We start from the raw sequence: 20,326 nt of genomic DNA on the forward strand, positions 1-20,326 counted from the left end.
TCCATAGGTAAGTATCTGATTTCTTTGTTTTTAAATCACTTCAGTGTTGCTTCAATGGTTTTAGCAAATTATCACAATTATTGCAAATACCTTCTGTTTTAACCTCTTGAGGACCTCAGTGTTAAACCCCCCTAAAGACCAGGCCATTTTGCATTAAATTGGCCACTGCGGCTTTAAGGCCAAGCTGCAAGGCCACTGGACACAGCACACAAGTGATCCCCCCCCCCCTCTTTTCTCCCCACCAACAGAGCTCTCTGTTGGGGGGGTCTGATCGCCCCCCAATGTTTGTTTGTTTGTATGTGTGTGTTTTTTTAATAAAAATACTGTAAGTGTTTATTTTTTTTCAACTGTAACCCCCCCTCCCTCCCCCCGCCAGCCAATCCCCGTGATCAGCTGTCATAGGCTTCAGCCTATGACAGCCGATCACCTCTGTGTCTCAGCAGGGGACAGCCGTGTCACACGGCTGTCCCCAGTACAGCGCTGCTGCAGATTTCAGCGCTGTAATTAGACGGCGGAGACTGAAGGCGGAGCTCCGCTCCGCCCACCAAGCAGGAGATGCGCTCGACTCCTGCAAAACAGAGCCCCAGGACTTTACGCCGATCGGCGTTAGGCGGTCCTGGGGCTGCCGCCTTGGCCACGCCCATCGGCGTGAAGCGGTCGGCTAGAGGTTAAGAAGGCAAACATTTGTTTCTCTTAACATTTTAGTAAGAGTTTTTTGGTCCTTTGTAGCCCCTTACACACTCCTAGGAGTTCTGGTTCACTGTGAGCTTGCTGGGTAGTCTTTAACTATGGATTTAGCTTCATTTGGTGCCTCTTCTAGCCATTCAGTATCCACTAAACCTAACCCATCTAGACCTGACCAATAGACAGTTTTCTTACATGTAGATTGTGACAAAAGTAAACCCGTTCCACGTCCTATTTTCCCCTCATGTCTATATCATGGTTTCCTACATATGACACCACCCATAACCTCGGTGAGTAGTCCAATATAAATTACACTCCGTACTCCTACACACGTCCCCCTTTCTCCTTCATTTTTCTAGGAAGGATTTTCTATTCTCCATCTCCAATCTTTTTAAGCGAAGGTTTTTTGGCAAACTGAAAAAGAGACAAATGAACAAGCGCATGAAACAGTTGTTGGGCCCTGGCTTTATGCCTAAGTAACACTTCAGCTACTGACTTGAGAGGTTTGCTTTTGTCATATAAAGAGCAAAGATTGGAAACATAGAGAGGAAGCCATGAATGAGAAAAGAGAGCATAGAAGAAGGGAAGTAGAGCAGTAAAGTACATTACATGCCTATTTAAACACTTTTCACTAAACAGTGTGATAGAAGATCAAAAAGCAAATATTATGAGTGCATACAACAAATACGCCACAACAATGCATTGCATATGAAGTGCTACACCATGACCAGGAATAATGCTGAAAATGTACCACAGGTTTCACCTGAATTTAAAGAACTGAATTGAAAGTAACATAATAAATTACATTTCTTATTTTTACAATATTACTTTATACATTTTTTTAAACAATAAAAAACATTTATATTGTGCTTTTTTCCTGGCGGACTCAAAGCACTTCAGTACTGCAGCCACGGGCAACTCGGATCATTGGGGAGGCCTGCCCAAAGACTCCTTACTGTTTTAAATACTGACTTGATTTGGGATTTGAACCCTGTTCAAAGGCTCAAGCCCTACATCAAAGGCAACAGCCTTAAAGGATACCCGAAGTGACATGTGACATGACTATGCTGTGTTCCTTTTTATCTTTCTCTGCCTGAAAGAGTTAAATATCAGGTATATAAGTGTCTGACTAAGTAACTACAGTGTGACCCTCACTGATAAGAAATTCCCCTTTTTACCTCTTTCTTGCTCTCAGAAGCCATTTTCTGCTAGGAGAGTGTTTTATAGTTGGAATTTTTTATCAGTGAGGGTCACACTCTAGTCACTTCCTGTCTGAGTCAGCCACATACATACCTGATATTTAACTCTTTCAAGCAGTTATTTGTGTGCTAGGCACTGTACATACACATGTCTATCTCATCATGTCACATGTCACTTCGGGTATCCTTTAAAGTGAACCTAAACTGAGAGGGATATGGATTTTTCCTTTTAAAATAATACCAATTGCCTGACTCTCCTGCTGATCCTGTGTCTCTAATACTATATAGCCACAGCCCCTGAACAAGCCTGCAGATCAGGTGCTCTGACTGAAGTCAGACTGGATTAGCTGTATGCTTGTTTCAGGTGTGTGATTCAGCCACACAGGATTCAGCAGGACTGACAAGCAACTGGTATTGTTTAAAAGGAAACATCCATATCCCTCTCAGTTAACATACCTTCCAACTTTTTGAAATGAGAAAGAGGGACACTTAAGCCACGCCCCTGCCACACCCCTGATCACGCCCCCGACACACCCCTAGTCATGAAAACCATAAAGATTTCATAAGAAAAATGTGTTGTTTTAGAACTCAAATGACACTGGTCCTTTCTATTCTGGTTCATTTTCCATCATATTAACATTTGAAAAATTATAAATATATCAATTTAAAGGATGGGAGTAAAGTTTCGAGTCAAACAAACACATTTTTCAGTATAGGAATATATATATATTTACATAGAAAGAGGGACAAAGTCCTGAAAGAGGGACACATGAGAAGGAAAGAGGGACAGGGCTCCCAAAGAGGGACTGTCCCTCCAAAAGAGGGACAGTTGGGAGCTATGCAGTTAAGGTTCCCTGTAAAGTGGACCTGAAACCAGAACGTCCTCTCTGCTCTAAAAGATACACAGCAGCATAATAACCTTTAAAGAAAAAACATTTTTCCACTTCATTATTATTTTTTTGCCATGATGTGTGCAAAACAAATACATAGTATATTCAAAATCAAATTTAGCTCAAGCAGAATCCATAAATATACAGTACTGTACATTGCATTATTTCAGTAGTTGAAAGGCAGGGCCGGTTTAAGCAACAATGGGGCCCCAGGGCAAAATAAACCTGCCCCCCCCCCCCCCCCCAACAGATACCCCGGAACAAAAATCGGCATTAAGGGACCTTTTTTGCAGCTGGTATAGTCAGGGTGTGAAGCCCCAATCGGTCGGAGCTCCACATTCTGGCTACCCCAGCCTGCATGGGGACAAGGGGTTAAAAAGTTTCAAGAGGGGGGACCCCACATAATTTAAAAAAAAAAAAATTCCCACACTCTAAACATAAAAAAAAATATTGGGAAAATAGGAAAAAATGCCAGGGATCTTCATGCAGCCATATTGCAGCTGTATAGCGATCCCTGGCCAAAGCGCTGCGGCTGCGTATGGACCCCTTGGAAACCCCGTCAGAAAATGTATTGCTCTTTCTTTTGATGCATGTAAAATTACACTATAGTTAGGTTTGCTACTAAAAGTGACATTTACCGCATTTAAAAGTATACTTTTTTTCCTTTAAAACTTTAAAATCGATTTTCTCAAAAACTATAAGGTCTTTTTGAAAAATTGTTTTTTCCTCTTATTCCCAATGATCTCCTTAACATATCCTGCAAATTTGGGGTTTCTAGCATTTAAGGTGGATTTGCTATTAACCATTAAAGTCAGCATGTTTTTAAATGTGTATTTTTTTCCTTTGAATCTTTAACCACTTCGCCATATCTGGACGCATATATCCGTCCAGATAGGCAGTGGTGCTGCAGCCATGTGGTGCACGCGATCGGGCGCGCTCCCGCGCGCGCTCCCGCTGTCTCCCGCTGCCCCCCCGATCAGTGAATGGGAATATAATTCCCATTCACCGATCTAAGTCCCCGGCAGAAATACCGACGCTTTCTCATCAGAGAGCGTGGTATTTCTGCCCCCAGGAAACTTCTTCTCTTCATTTTAGTTCCTAGATGCGACATCGTTCGCATCTAGGAATTTTTTGAATGTGGCCATCTTGTGGCCAAATAGTAAACTGCACCCACATACCTGTATTGAATTAAAAAATACATTATATTACATCTAAAATTGGCTATTTACCTCCCAAACTAAAATTACCCAAATACATTTTTGTATTAAAAAAAAAATAAAAAAAATTACAATAAAAAAAAAAAAAAACTACATAAATAGTTACCTAAGGGTCTGAACTTTTTAAATATACATGTCAAGAGAGTATCTTATTAAATTTTTTAAAATTATAAGCTTGTAAATAGTGATGGACGCAAATTGAAAAAATGCACCTTTATTTCTAAATAAAATATCGGCGCCATAAATTGTGATAGGGATGTAATTTAAATGATGTAATAAGCGGGACAAATGGGCACATAAAATGCATGGGTTTTAATTACTGTAGCATGTATTAATTTTAAACTATAATGGCCAAAAACTGAGAAATAATGATTTTTTTCCATTTCTATCCTAATCTTCCTGTTAAAATGTATTTACAGTAAAGTGGCTCTTAGCAAAATGTACTACCTAAAGAAAGCCTAATTAGTGGCGGAAAAAACGAGATATAGATCAATTAATTTTGATAAGTAGCGATAAAGTTATTAGCGAATGAATGGGAGGTGAACATTGTTCGGATGCATAAGATTTTCGAAGCTGTAGGCTGAAGTGGTTAAAATCGATTTTCTCAAAAACTATAAGGTCGATTTGAATTTTTTTTCCTCTTGTAGCCACTGGGGGCCCCTACAGGCTCTGGGGCCCTGGGGCAATTGCCCCGTTTGCCTCTATGGTAGCGCCGGCCCTGTTGAAAGGAAAGAATATGCAATTACTTACCGTAGTTATATGCTTTATTCCTTGCGGTCAAAGGACTTTCGAGCATGGTGCACTGTCTACAAAGGATGTGATATAGGGAACATTAACTATCCCTTGGTATCACTCTTTAGTTTTGGAACAAATCACTGTTTGCATGTGAGACATTTCTCATGTATGAAGAGATGAAACCAGAGTGAACCACAAAGAAGTTCCATTATTTGCAATGTCCTACAATAGTCTATTATAATCATCTTAGTTGTGGCACGAGGCAGGTGCTCCCCATAATGTTTCAATGGTTCCTCCTCAACATCCATCCCACTTTCAGTTGGGGTCCCCCAAGGCTCTGTTCTTGGTCCCCTGCTGTTTTCCATTTACACCACCTCCATCGGAAAACTCCTCTCCTCTCTGGGTTTCAACTATCACCTATATGCACATGACACCCAGATTTACCTCCATACCACTGACCTCTCCACCACCACCATGGAGAAGGTATCCTCTGGCCTCTCGGCTATTTCATCCTGGATGTCTGCCAGGTTCCTAAAATTAAACCTGGATAAGACTGAACTCCTAATCTTCCCACCCCGTGCTGCCTCACCCCCCACTGGCCTTTACGTCACTGTCAATGGCACAATCATTCATCCAACCACACAAGCCCGCTGCCTGGGTGTCACCCTGGACTCATCCCTCTCCTTCACCTCCCACATCCAAACCGTAGCTAGGGCCTGCTATTTCCACCTACGCAACATCTCCAAGATCCGGCCTTTCCTGACCCCAGACACTGCCAAACTCCTTGTCCATGCCCTCATCATCTCCCGCCTGGACTACTGCAACTCCCTCCTGTCAGGCCTCCCTCAAAACCGCATAGCCCCCCTACAATCCATCATGAACGCAGCAGCCAGATTCATCTACTCCTCCCACCGCTCTGTCTCCACGACTCCCCTACGCAAATCCCTTCATTGGCTTCCAATTCACTTCAGAATTAGCTTCAAGGTCCTATGTTTGGCCTACAAATCCATACACAAGTCCTGCCCAAGCTACATCTCTGACCTGGTCAGCAGATATACACCTGGCCGCCCACTTCGCTCCTCCAACAACCTCCTCTTAACCACCCCACGCATCTCACACTCCCATGCACGACTGCAGGACTTCACTAGAGCTGCCCCCATCCTGTGGAACTCTCTCCCACTGCCCATCAGGCTCGCTCCCACCTTCAACACCTTCAAAAAAGCACTCAAAACTTACTTCTTCAAGGAGGCCTACATCAACTCAACACTGCCCTAATCCTTTCTGCCAATAACTTCTTGCTGCACCCCCTCCTTTTGTGTCACCAACCCCTCACTCTAGATTGTAAGCCTTTGGCAGGGCCCTCTCCACTTGTGTATCATACTTGACTGTGTGCACTTTACCCAGAATTTGGAACTTGTTACCGCTACCACTCCAGTTTATGATCTGGCATTGTACTACTGTCTGCATTGTGTTGTGTATCTTTTTGCTATTACCTGTATTATTGTATCTATTGTCTATTACCTGTATTGTTCTGTCACCCCTGTTATCATTGTCTGTAACCTTATTTATTGTACAGCGCTGCGTAATATGTTGGCGCTATATAAATCTAATAAATAATAATAATAATGTTTAACTTCTACTGTCACTGTCAGCAAAAGCTTGTCAACCTTTGTTTTAAAAAATAGGACCCTGCCTTTCCATAGACACGATAAACTTTATACTCAGATATGCCAGAGGCTTGTTTACAGGAAAGGGAGGCAGTGAGCATTTGACTCCCTCTCTGCTGATTCAACTGCTAATTCAAATAGTCTGCAAACCTTTCATCATCGGGTAAAAATTTGCAAAGGGGCAAGAAATTGCTTTCCTCAGCCCAGACCTTGCAAAGTAAAGTGGAGATTGTCTTGTCTCTTCAATATCCCCCTGTTGACAGATATATAGGTAATACACAGTAAGTGGTGAGGTACTCTGCTCCCGTGCTACACACTAGTTAAGCTCTCAAAAATGCAGGTAGGTTGTATGGCATTTGACCAAACTGGCCCTACTGTGCATGTGTGTCTGTTAGTGACAATATAGATATGTACACACACACAAGATGAAACTCATTGAAGGCAGCTTTTCAGGGACATCTCACCCAAGGACCAATATGCACAGGCGCCCATCGAGATCAGGGGCATGCCAGAACTTGCAACAGCAACCCCCAAGCACATTGTTCCCCACCTTATACAGCGCCATCATCTCTCCGCCTCTCCCCCATGTAGCAGATACTTTAGTAAACCAAAGCAACATTTCTGTACAGTGCCCGTTCCTTACAGCACTGCCGACAGGAATGACTTGATCCTAAAGGACCACCAGTGCTTGCCCTACCATGAAGCCACCTGAATCACTTGATTTAGGGGTGGTGGCACTGGTGACATCGTAATAAACAGAGGTACTGCAGTGGAGAACAATTACCTAGTCCACCACTGGGTCCTCCCCTCTTCAGCACTCACTGCAGTCTATCACTGTGCAGCAGCATCTTTCCATAGGCTCCTGATGCATGTCATGTGACATTGGGAGCCTCTGGAGAGATGCTGCCGCATGGTCATAGACTGCAGTAAAGAAGAGGAGAGGACACAGTGCTGAGCCAGGTAACTGTGCTCTACTTTGGCTGCTCTGCATAATCAAAGGCGGGAGTGTGACGCTCTGAATTTAGCCGCTCTTCTTTGTAAAGGGGGAAGCAGATCCTGGTCAAAGTTCTTTTTTGGTTGCAATGTGTAGATGAAAAAATAGAAAAAACTGGCACCAGTATGCGGCAGGGATGGAACGGCCACTGGTGGGCTTACCTGCAGCGTGCTCCGATGTACCACTAACGTCTTAAAAGGAGGAGAGAAACGGGCACTGCTGCATAAAAAGTCCCTTTATTGTGGCCGGGTTACACAGTGGTTAGCAGTGGGGGGAAAAAAGGATATGCCTGACAGCTGTTTCGCAGATATACAACCTGCTTCTTCAGAGGCTCTTTTTTGGTTGGAGGGAAGGTCAACCAAATGAGCATGAATAGACAACAAAAAATGTAGAACCAACCCTGAGGGCAACACTACTGGGGCATGTGTGCACACCTGTAATTTGTGAGATCCTCAGGATACAATTATAGAAGTGAATGGCTTTATTTACTCTTTATATTTAATGGGAACCTAAAAAAAAACAGATACTTACCTAAGGAGAGGGAAGGCTCTGGCTTCTGTAGAGCCTTCCCTCTCCTCTCACGGTCCCCTCATTCCAGCGCTGTCACCCCCATTAGCAGGATTCGACCGGTTGAATACTGCTCTCTACTAATGCAGGAGACTTCTGAAGTCTGCACATACGCAGTACGGAGCCACCCGTCTTCGGGAGCACTCAGGCTCCCAAAGACTTCCGAAGCCTGCCGCTGTGGGGGATTCAAATGGGGTGACATCGATGGCGCTGAAACAAGGGCACCATGAGAGGAGTGGGAAGGCTCTAGCAGGGATCCACAACCCCCCGGGCCGCAGCCCACTGCTGGCCCGCAGGCTTTTCTGAGCTGGGCCGTGCAATCTGACATCACAGTGCAGAGAGTAGTGAAGTTTGCAGGATGCTATAGAGAAGAGCCGTCTGCGGCCATTGTTACTGCTGCCACCTAGTGTCTGTTTGTAATGCAGCATGCTTTCTGTCTGTACAGACACCAGGTGGCAGCAGTGAGGGTGACTTGGACGCTCTGGTCTCTTGCCAGCCACAGGTGAGCAGCTGGTGCTGGAAGCTAGTGTCGGAAGAAGAATGCAAGGCTTAGGGAAGTGTGGGAAGGAAGTGAAGTGAGTGTGGGTAGGAGGGACTCCGAGGGAGGTGTAAAGTGGGTGTAGGGGGGAGGCAAAGCTGAAGTGAGTGTGGAGAAGTAGGGTAAAGGGGCTGTGAGGAGGAGGGAAGGGTAAAAGTGAGGGTGCCAATATATAAGGAAGTCCAGGCAGTACCCCCCTTCACACCACCTGTAACACCAAGTGATGTACCAGAGGCATCTTTTCAAGTGCTGAGGGTGATGAATGTAGTAATTAGGTAGGGCGGGCGTTGCCAAGACTGATTTATGTAATGACACTGCCTGTAGAACAAGCCTGCTTCCGAACTACAGCAAAAATACACCCACCCACCCCACCCCCGCGCATTCGCTTGCACCTGCCCGGTCCTTGGAAAAAATTGCCTGATGCTGAAGTGGTTATTGGGTCAAAAAAGGTTGGGGACCACTACTCTATAGGACCCAGAGCCTCCCCTCTCTGTTTTTTTTTTATTTTTGTATTTGTTTATTATTTATTTATTTTTAAGGTTCCCATTGACTTTAAGACACTGCACAATATATTGAAACTAAAATATGGGAGAGGCCTTAGCAATGCCAATACTGATGTGAAATCCTGCATTTCTTCTTTTATCACCAGTGAACTTTTGAAGGTACGAGACGGAAAATATGTCTTTGTAAATGTTTACTCCAAGTTCAGGAAGATTCCAGCAACTTTTCCTTTGTAGGCTAAACAGCTCACACTGATACTGTAAACTTTCCCAACTACAATAACAGTCATTCCCAAACCATCCTGCCTGTGGCTCTCCCGAGTCTTGCATCCTCACAGTGGGCAACCTCTGCTGCAGGAAGAGACTGAGACATTAAAGCGCAGCAGGGAAAGTCCATTGTGTGTCAGCTGATGGCGTTGTACAAGGCAGAGGCCACCAGTCATGTTTGCTTTAGAACTGCTCAGACAGTTTCTATCTTCTCTGCCTTTCATAGCAGCTCACGACTTGACCTAACTAGTGAGTCAGGGCTGTCTTTGTCATGGTTGTCTGGAAAAATATAATTTCTCTTTCCTTACCAGAATGAGAGACGGGTTTCTTGACAGGCTTATAGTTTCACTTTAGGAGTGATTCGCTTTGTTTGCTTCTTCAGACCTCGACAGCGAGATTCTTAGCTATTTAGAATATGTGAAGTCATTAACCAAATTCTGCAGGTTCTACTCTCACGTTGAATGAGTCACCAGACTGTAGAGGTGATCTGTATACAGTTGTCATCCAGTATGACTGTCCAGGTAAGACTCTATAGGCCCATACACACGTTGGATTTCCGCGAACGACGGGTCGTTTGAACGTTCCGTCGTTCGCCCGCTAAATTGGGCGTGTGTACAGACTGTCGTTCGCTTGATAAGGGTGAGTTTGAGCGATCCGCCTGACGTTCAAACGACCCGTCGTTCGCGGAAATCCGACGTGTGTATGGGCCTTATCTCTATAAATCAATGTTTAGCTTTACAACAAAGGCTAAACAAGCTACTGAGAGCTACAAAGCTGGGTCACTGTGTAAAAAATTGCACTAAACAGGCAGGGTCAGATGACAGAATTAAATACCCAATCCAATTTACTTTTTCCTAGTTTTATCCTAGGAGATAATTTTTCATATTCTGTTAAAAAGTTACCAGAGATTACATAAATTGTGTGAAGCAGTCCTCATGCCCACTGCTCCCCCCAGTCTTCTCCACTCCCCTCACCTAAAAGCCCCCTCAGCCTCTTCCGGGTCGGCCAGTTCGGGCTGTAGTGTGCAGGTGCTGACCCGGTGGGGTGCGAGTCCTTGATCGCGCACCTGAGAGTGCACATTTGCATGCGCACGTCAAAGTCATCATGCGTAGAATGCATCCTGAGTATTTTCTTACTTGCTGGTGGCTTTTTCAAAGTGAATTGGATTGGGCCCAAAATGTTGTCTGTTGACACTTGCACTACCGTGAACATTATATCTTGTTCCTTACTTGTTGTCTAAACTTCTTCCTAATTTCAGGCAGCAGGGTATTTTCTACTTCTACTGAAGCACTTAATGTATACCTGAGACGAGAGGGGGTAAAGCAATATAACTTATCTGGGGTTACAATATACCAAACCAAGTTCTCTAATATCAGATGCAGTACAAGACCACTGGTCTCTGCAGGCAAGATTTTCCACTTTGCGTTATGAGATTTTGAAATCATCCTACTTCTGGAATTGGTGTGGAGTGTGATCATCCTCAGCTTTGAGGAACACAATAGGTTTTAGAGCCAGTTCACCTGGGAGATTGCTGGCGGCTCATTTGGCCAATGTCAAATGCTTTTCTGCAACTGAGCAAAAAAGTGTTTGGTACAGTTTCCCATCGGTTCATCATTGTGTTACGTTTTGAGCCCCTAGGGGGATACGGAACACAAACTCAATGGATGCTAGAAGCACATGCAGAGTCTCAGAATATCTGATAGACTGCAGCACTTGTGCAATCCCTTGCAGTAAACAGTAAAGCCAATGTGACATACGGGGATCTTGGCGGTAAACTATGGGGATGGCCGCCGGCAGCCATCGGTCTGAACCAAGCCTTAGGTAAATTTTACCAGACATACGTACATCTGTGTGACAACTTGAGCATGGCTATCACAGGTTGTTATATCATCTAAATCTTGAGGGGTCTCAATCTTGAGCAGAAATCAGTTGTTCCTTCAAAAGTTACAATATTAATAGTAACCAAAGTGTACCTGAGATGAAGGCAAAACATTTATATGTACCTGGGGTTCCTCCAGCTCCCTTCAGGCCATTTGCTCTCTCGTACTCTAGGGCTGCCTCAATCCTACGCTAAGCGGCCTGGTAAATCCATGAGTCAGCTTCAGTGCATGGGCAGTAAGGCCGCACATGCCCCATCATGCTCCTATCAGCAGTAGCTTTCTGCACCTGCGGGAGCATGACGGGGGGGAGGGGGCTGCGCTGCTGGGACGGACATGCAAAGCTTCTCAGATGTACCGAGCCAGCCAGCGGAGGATTGGAGTGACCCGGCAGGACAACAAGGGAGCCAACAGTCTGAAGGGAGCTGGAGGAAGCCCCAGGTATGTATATATTTTTTTCATCTCAGGTCTTTCCTTTAAGCAGTTTATTGTGCCACCGGTATCTTGTCTTTTAGCTATTAGAATCATTTTTTTTTAGAGTGAAACCTTACCATCTCTGAAAAACACAGTAAATCTCAGCAAATGGTGTTTATTCTCATCTTCACTCCCACTGGGACCCTTTCCGCACCAGCAGGTGTTTGTAGCAGGTTTTACCTGTAGCAGTTTTCATCCAACCACTTTAGCAGCTGTGAATAATGTTGTTTAAATAATGGTTTCAAGTGGTTTGCCCATGTCGGTGACCTGTGACTGAGCCATCTGTGTGTTTATCCTGAAAGTAGGATTGGTAACCTTGTTGATGGAGACTTGAGCTGGTATCTATTCTGAGCAGGTCATAACAGACGTAGACTATGCTCATCAATTACCCCTCCAGAGACATATGTGTTTGTTGATAAGCTGAGGAAAGCTCTAAACTAGAAGAGCATAATGTTTTTATTTTATTTATATGAGATCCTCGCTTTGACAGAAGCTTGAAGATGTTTATATTTTGGGTCTTTTCTTGTGAAATTTTAGCTGACAAGTAAAAACAGCTTTAGTTCTTTGCAGACGCAAACCAGTTCGACCAACTTTTTTTCTGAAAGATACGTATGCAAATTTTTGGGTAAAACAAAACTTGTTTTACATTGTTAAACCACATAAAATTGAGATATTGTTTTTTGGTAGATGCTAGTAGGCTGAGTTTTCTGCTGTCTTTTGTCAAGGATATGACTACAAATGTCAAGGTTGTGTAGTAACTATACACAAGATTCCCCCTCCACACTTGTGAATATGCCAGAACACCATCATCACCTGTGTTCTCACTGACAAATATTCTATCTTACACTTCAAAACTGATTGTAGGAGTGAGCACCAAGATTTCACAATCACAATTCAAGTAAACTCTTGGTCTAGGGAAAAGCTCGATCCTTGTTAGGAGAGCTAGTACAATACAATACAATACAATAACATTTGTAAAGCGCTTTTCTCCCATAGGACTCAAAGCGCATAGCTGTGTCTCAGATTAATACAGGGTTTCAGGCTGGGTTGTGTTACAGAGGAGATAGTCAGATGTTCATGAATGCCAGACTGAAAAGGTAGGTTTTCAGTTTAGACTTAAATGCTTCCAGGGATGGGGCTGTCCTGATTGGGTGTGGCAGGGAGTTCCAAAGTGTAGGGGCAGCATGACAAAAGGCTCTGTCTCCAAAGGTTTTGAGGTGGACTCTGGGGGTGACCAAGGTGTTACGTCCTTTTGATCTAAGATTGTGGGGGGTGTGATGTAGTTGCAACAAGTCCTTCAGGTATCCAGGGCCCAGATTGTGCAAGGATTTGAATGTCAGTAAGCCAATCTTAAACAGAATTCTCCATTTTATCGGTAGCCAGTGGAGTGAGCTCAGGGTTGGTGTTATGTGGCAATGGCGGGGTTGGCTCGTTAACAGCCTTGCGGCGGTATTCTGTACTAATTGCAGGCGGCGTAAGTCTTTCTTATGCAGGCCTGTGTAGAGGACGTTGCAGTAGTCTAACCTTGATGTGACGAAGGCATTAACTAGGGTTGGAAGATCCTCTGAAGGAATTAGGTGTTTAATCCTTGCAATATTCCTTAGGTGAAAGAAGGAATGTTTCACAACAGCTGAGATTTGATTCCTGAAGCTTAATTTCCCATCAATCAGTACTCCCAGGCTGCGCACACAGTCTGAGTTGTTCAGGTCTGAGCTCCCTATCCTTAGCGGTGTTGGTTGAGACTGGAGCTGCTTTGCTGTTGAGCCCTGGCCCTCGATAACAAGAACCTCAGTTTTGTCAGCATTAAGTTTTAGCCAATTATTATTCATCCACTCCTGAAGCTCAGCTAAGCATGCGTTTATTTGTGGAGTAGGGTCTGTGACATCAGGTTTGAATGACAAATATAGCTGGGTGTCATCAGCATAGCAATGATATGTCAGGCCATGTTTTTGTATGATTTCTCCAAGTGGCAGCATGTATATGGTGAACAGTAAAGGGGATAATATTGCGCCCTGAGGTACACCGTATTTTAGTGGTACAGGGTTGGAGAGGAAGGGCCCTAAGGCTACCCTTTGTGTTCTGCCAGCCAGGAAGGAGTTGAACCACCGGAGAACAATGCCATCTATGCCACAGTACTCTTGTAGCCTGTTGAGTAAGATTTCATGATCGACTGTGTCAAAAGCCGCTGAGAGGTCGAGCAAAATCAGGATGGAACATTGACCCTTGTCTCTTGCAATGAGCAGATCATTGCAAATCCGGGTGAGGGCTGTTTCACAGCTGTGATATTTCCTGAAACCAGATTGAAGAGGGTCAAGGATGTTGTTTCTGGAGAGCATGGCTTCAAGTTGGAGGTAGACAGCCTTTTCAATAACTTTTCCCAGAAAGGGGAGGTTTGAGACAGGTCTGTAGCTGTTTAGAGCATCTGGGTCTAAGGATGGTTTCTTGAGTAGAGGCCTGACGATTGCTTCTTTCAGAGTAGAGGGAAACCACCCTTCTTGTAAGGAGCCGTTGACTATTTTGTGGAATGCCGGTGTAAATAGTTCAGGGCATTTCAACATGAACTTAGTGGGGCCAGGGTCCAGATCGCAGGTAGTCTGGCGAAGGTTTGAGAGGATATCCAAGATGTCCGGTGCCAATCCTCCAGGTAGGTACACCACTCCTACTGCCACACAGTGAATATCAATTAAATAGAAGGAGGCATTTTTACTGGCTAGAACTTGCGTTCAATTTAGTGCATATCTTACACACTACATGTTACGGGCTCCGCCCTTCATCAGGTGTGACTCCCTATACCATCACCAACAATGTATCTATTCCTAAGTAGGCAGTCCTCAATTACCACCCCTCAGACGGGGCTTTACCTGTTAACTCTACTCAACCAAGTGATACATCATACAACACCATCTACATAAGTCTTGCATGATGATGTAGGGAGTAGGGGTGATGGTGTAGGGAGTCACACCTGATGAAGGGCGGACTTGTAACATGTAGTGTGCAAGACATGCAATAAATTGAACGCAAGTGCTAGCCAGTGGAGTGCCTCCTTCTATTTAATTAGGATTTCACAATCCGTTAAATAGGATAAATCCCACCCCAACTTTCGACTCAAAAAATTAGAAATAAAACCACATGTGAGGCACCGAAGCATGTGTTGAGGTGCAGAATGCTGATTGGCAGAATTAGGGATGGTCGGAAATGTCGATTTCCAATGCCGCAGAAATTCTGATCCCCCAAAAATTGCTGGTTTTCCGATTTCTGAGTTTCCGAAAATTCTGAATAGTTACTCTTGCTAAATACTTCCAACTCAGAAGCATTGGGCCAATCAGAGAATGCAGAATGTTTTTGTGAAAATTGGATTGCTGTGGTAATAATAGACCAATAACAAGACAGATAGCACAGAATATTTTGAGTCTTCTTATTGGTCTAAAATTTCCGATTTTCATGGTAAATCACCACATTCTCTGATTGGTCCAATATTACTGAGTATTTCCAATTTTCTGAATTACGCAAATTTGGAATTAATCCATTGTATTGGACCAATGCAGTGATTTACTGCGAAAATTGGAAAACCATTGACATTTTAGACCAATCAGAAAACTCAAAAAATACTCGATAGTATCCAAGTCTTGTGATTGGTCTATACTTACTGCAGCAATCCAATTTTCGCTGAAAAATTCTGCTTTCTCTGATTGGTCCAATGCTTCCGCATTCTGTGATTGGGCTAAAATGACCGAGTTGTGGTACAACAGATTTCCGCAGAAATCCGATTATCGGATGGTGATTACTGATTTCCGATTTTCCGATCCAAAAACCTATTTCTGAGCGGAAAATTAGACATTTTCATTTTTATACCGATGGAAATTTCTGACCATCCCTAGGAAGAATGTCCAAAAGTTTTAAATACCTCACCAGCAGCAGTGCTAAAGCTTCCCCTCAGCTTGTGAGTTGTGACTGCTCATCAGAGCTCCCAATATGGCTTTCACATGACCACATTTTTGGTCTTGGAGCTTGTGTAAGGAACCAGAAGTTGGAAGGAAGATATGAGGTCTGTTGCCAGCACTAAACTCATCAACATGCTTCCAACATGCACTCTGCTCCACAAACATGCTTACGGGAAGCTGCTTGCGAAAGCTACTTAAGATGAACTTTCCACTTGCCCCACGGCTAAGTCAACCATCCCAAACTTTTTAGCCAATATTTCCGGCAGGGCTGGTTCTAGATACAATGGAGCAAAATTAAACTGGGGCCCCCAGACAGACCCTTTCCTCCTCGATCCTTCGCTCACTGCACTGGCTACCAGTAGAATGGAGAATACTCTTCAAGATTGGACTGCTGACATTCAAATCCCTGCACAATCTGGGCCCTGGATACATGAAGGACTTGCTGAAGCTGCACCACACCTCTCACAACCTCAGATCAGCAAGTTCTATAAACTTGGTCACTCCCAGAGTGCACCTCAAAAAATCTGGAGACAGAGCCTTCTGTCATGCTGCCCCTACTCTTTGGAACTCCCTACCACACCCAGTAAAGACAGCACCATCCCTGGAGCTATTCAAATCCAGACTGAAAAGCCACCTGTTTAGCCTGGCATTTCCAGATTTATAAAATTCTTCCTCTGTACCACGATGGTCGGAGCCATGCTTATGCGCTTTGAGTCCCACGGGAGAAAAGCGCTTTACAAATGTTATTTGTTGTTGTTGTTGTTGTTGTTGTTCAAAGCAGCAGTAGGGGCTGAAATAGTATAGCATGCGCTGGGTCACATAGAAAAGGCACCCCTGGGAGGATGAAAATGGTATTGCATGGAGCCACAGACATATGGAGAAGTATGAACTAGCTGGAACAGGTGAGTCGCTATATTGCATGGGCTCCGGGGACCGAAAAAAAAATTGGGGGGGGAGACCTTAGGGGGCCAAGTAAAGCTCAGGGGAGCTGGGTCAAATGTCCAGGTTGCCCCTATGATAGTACTCGCCCTGGGTACAAAAATGCTCATCCGCTAGTATATACACTACATATGAGTATATGAAAAAAACAGACAACACTGCTACAAGTTAACCATGTAGTTTTCATTTATCAGACTGTAGGATTTATGCTCTGTAAAGTGCTGCTGAAGATGTCGACGCTATAAAAATACTAAATAGTAATAATTTAGCCCTTTGATTATTTGTTCTTTGCCCAGAGCATTGTCCAAAGTAAAATGAAGATGATGCATAAACCTTTGAAGTTTGTCTTTTTTCCGGTTGCTAAAGTTAATGGCGCAAACATATCTAAATTGTATGTTGTTGTAACCTTGGCTTTTTACTACCTATTGTTGTACACTGCTTTTGCTACACTTTCAGAATGCTGCGCTATCATAGGCTGCTTTGGAAGGGCAAATTATACACTGTGAAATAACCGTGTGATCGAGCCTTGCGACATCCTGGTCATAAATGATAAAATGGTTCTACTACAAAGGCTTACAGGAAAGGAAAATTTGTCACAGCTCGCTAATTTAAGGCATCCAAGACTTCCCTGTCACTACAATTAAGGATTTTATTTGTCAGGTGGAAAAAAAAGACAAAAAAGTTCCTTGCAGCTCTTGAAATTCACACTGTTCCCATTGCTCGAGTAACACTCATGTCTGATATTAGAGGTGACTGCACAGAGTGCTAAAAAGAAAAGTTTTTCATTCACATGAAAAACATTCAATTAAACTTGCTAAATAATGCTTTAAGAACAGGAAAAATGCATTACTGAAATCAGTGGCGTAGCAATAGGGGTTGCAGAGATAGCGACTGCATTGGGGCCCTTGCGTCAGAAGAGCCCTCCCTCAAGCACAATATCAAGCACAATATTAGTTCGCTATTGGACCTGTGCTGGTAATAATCACTTCTATAGATGCTTTAAATATTATTATTATTTTTTTTTTAATAGTAGTAGTCATCAACAACAAACTTTTTGCCTTCCCCTAATTGCACCTCCAACACTGTGGAAATCCTTAGCAAGTTTTGGTGGCCTCAACTGTTATGTATAAAGTGCTTGGGGGGCGCCATGTAAAACGGGGCCCAAAGCTCCTTAGCTACGCCACTGACTGAAATGCACATGTATGAATTTTTTAAGCCGTGGTCAAAATCATTTAAGAAACTAGCTGATGGCCCAGCATTGCCCGGGTATGTATTTGGCTGGTGTTGGCTCTGCCCACTTTTTTTAACACTAACACACAGTTACTCACTTACTCAATGACCAAGTTTTTGAGCTTTGCGGTCTTTGGCATCAATAATTTGCATTGAAATGAAACAAATCTGATTGTTGTGGCTCCACCCCCTTTTCTGAATTTGAATCCCAGTCACCAAGCGACCAACTGTACCAGGTTTGAGGCTTGTGCCATTAACAGTGCAAGAATGGCAGCAATGTAAATATTCCCCTTGAAAAGCAATAGGTGAATTTTGATTGGCTTTTGTAGGCTCCCTCCACATTTCTGAATATCAATGGCAGTCACCCAGTGACCAACTGTGCAAAGTTTGAGAATCCTAATATAAACAGTGTGATAATGGCTGCAGTTTACATTTTCCCAGTGAAATTTTAATTTGTCTCCACCCACTGATGGCCCGGCGTTGCCCGGTTATGTATTTGGCTGGTTTTGGCTCCACCCACTTTTTTAACCTTAACACACAATTACTCAATGACCAAGTTTGAGAGCTTTATTGGCATCAATAAGTTGTATTTTCCAAGTGAAATGAAACAAATCTGATTGGCTGTTTGGGGCTCCACTCCCTTTTCTAAATTTGAACCCCAGTCACCCAATGACTAACTGTACCAGGTTTGAGGCTTGTGCCATTAACAGTGCAAGAATGGCAGAAATTAAATATTCCCCTTGAAAAGCAATAGGTGAATTTTGATTGGCGTTTGTAGGCTCCACTCACTTTTCTGAGTATTAATTGCAGTCACCCAGTGACCAACTGTGCAAAGTTTGAGAATCCTACCATAAATAGTGTAACGGCTGCAGTTTACATTTTTCCCAGTGAAAATTTGTATTTGTCTCCATCCACTGATGGCCCGGCGTTGCCCGGTTATGTATTTGGCTGGTGTTGGCTCCGCCCACTTTTTCTAACCCTTACACACAATTGCTCAATTACTCAGTGACCAAGTTCCTGAGCTTTGCCGTCTTTTGCATCAATAATTTGCATTGAAATAAAACAAATCTGATTGGCTGTTTGTGGCTCCACCCCCTTTTCTGAATGCAGTTTCTATTTCGCCTCTTGCTCATGTAATAAACTTGATTTTCAACCCTGTGTTCGGCGCTACAAAATTATGCCGCTATTTCGGGTGTTTGTTCATGTGACACGAGGCGGTTGTCATGCAGATTTTAATACGCATGAGTGCCGGTGTTTTTTGTATACAATTTGTTTGCAGACAAGGCACAATGGATACCAATGGGTTGTCTCAATGGGGCCACCCTTGGAGGACTCCCCTCCTCTCTCCCATTTTGATTTCAATACCATTGTCCCCATTGGCTCTAATTCACGAATGATACGCGTCACTTCCAGGAGCGGGGCTTTCAGCCATCATATCCCAGAAGTGCGTGATCGCCTATTGTGGAATGCAGCATGACCAAGCATCTGGATAGACACAAAACGGCTGTTGCTTGCCCACATTAGTGTCCATCATCATCCTCAGCTCTGAGCTCAACTCCTGATCCAGACACCAGCACAACTGGACAATTCTGGCACTCGATCCAGGCAGATGTAAGGTTGGATATTGATGGCACAATAAATCTTATGTTGTCTACGGATGGATGGTGCACGCATTCTTCTCTTCAGGGATGGATTTAGGCCAAGGCCACCTAGGCCATGGCCTAGGGCACCACAGGAGCAAGGGCACCAAAGCAGCAGGCTAAACTGGTGCAGCATTTGCAAGCTTGCAAATGCTGCAATGCAGGGAGATCAGACGAGTGCCTGACCTCGGTACTCTGCTGCTACCTGTCTGTGCAGCAGCCACCTTCCTCTCTGCGCACGTTTGCATTGTGGCTGGCGGCTATGGACTTGAGCAGCTTAGGAGACGGAAAAGAAGAGGAAGCTTCTGCACTGGAGACGAGTGGGGAAATGAGTGACACGGATGGCTGCTGCGGTGTGAAGGTGAGCTGACTACCTATACTGAAAGGGGGGTGGGAAAAGGAGGGATTAAGCAAGTCATCTGGCTATCTATACTAGAGGGAAAGGGGGAGGCGTCATCTGACCACCTATACTGAAGGGGGGCGGCTGGTGACAGTGGCCTTGGGCGATAAAGGGTACAAATCTGGCCCTGGTGTCCGACACACCCAATTTATCACTTCCTCTCAGATACTCAATCACACTCACCTGTCTGTGAAGGTTTAAATGGTGGAAAATGATTCATGACTCCTTATGTAACATGATTGATTTGGCTTCATGATCTCCAGAAACCTGCTGTATTTCATGTATGGTTGCACTAACTCACTGACACCTAACGGATAAACAGTAACCAGCACAACTGTCATCTTCGTGTTTACTATTTACCTGCATCAGTGTTTTACTTCAGCTAACATCTGGAAATATGCCTGAAGAAGGGGACTAGATCCCAGAAAGCTTGCATAATTGAACTCTCAGTTAGCCATTAAAGTGTATTCTTTTTTACAAAACTTTGTTTTTTCTACCTATATAACCTGTCTGTGAAAAAACAGACAGACATTTATCTCCTTGCAATGTATGCAATTATCCTGGAGA

At 43.9% G+C, this 20,326-nt stretch overlaps 1 long non-coding RNA gene across 1 annotated transcript; it reads right to left on the reverse strand.

The window, feature by feature from the left end:
- Window positions 1-689: 689 nt before the first annotated feature.
- Window positions 690-20,054, reverse strand: LOC137558082 (uncharacterized). The gene is made up of 3 exons (XR_011029657.1): window positions 19,943-20,054; window positions 10,488-10,560; window positions 690-1,098 (listed from the first exon to the last, which is right to left on the reverse strand). It is a non-coding gene; the product is annotated as an uncharacterized lncRNA (long non-coding RNA).
- Window positions 20,055-20,326: the final 272 nt, after the last annotated feature.

Source organism: Hyperolius riggenbachi, chromosome 1 (assembly GCF_040937935.1).
Source record: "Hyperolius riggenbachi isolate aHypRig1 chromosome 1, aHypRig1.pri, whole genome shotgun sequence".
Lineage (NCBI taxonomy): Eukaryota > Metazoa > Chordata > Amphibia > Anura > Hyperoliidae > Hyperolius > Hyperolius riggenbachi.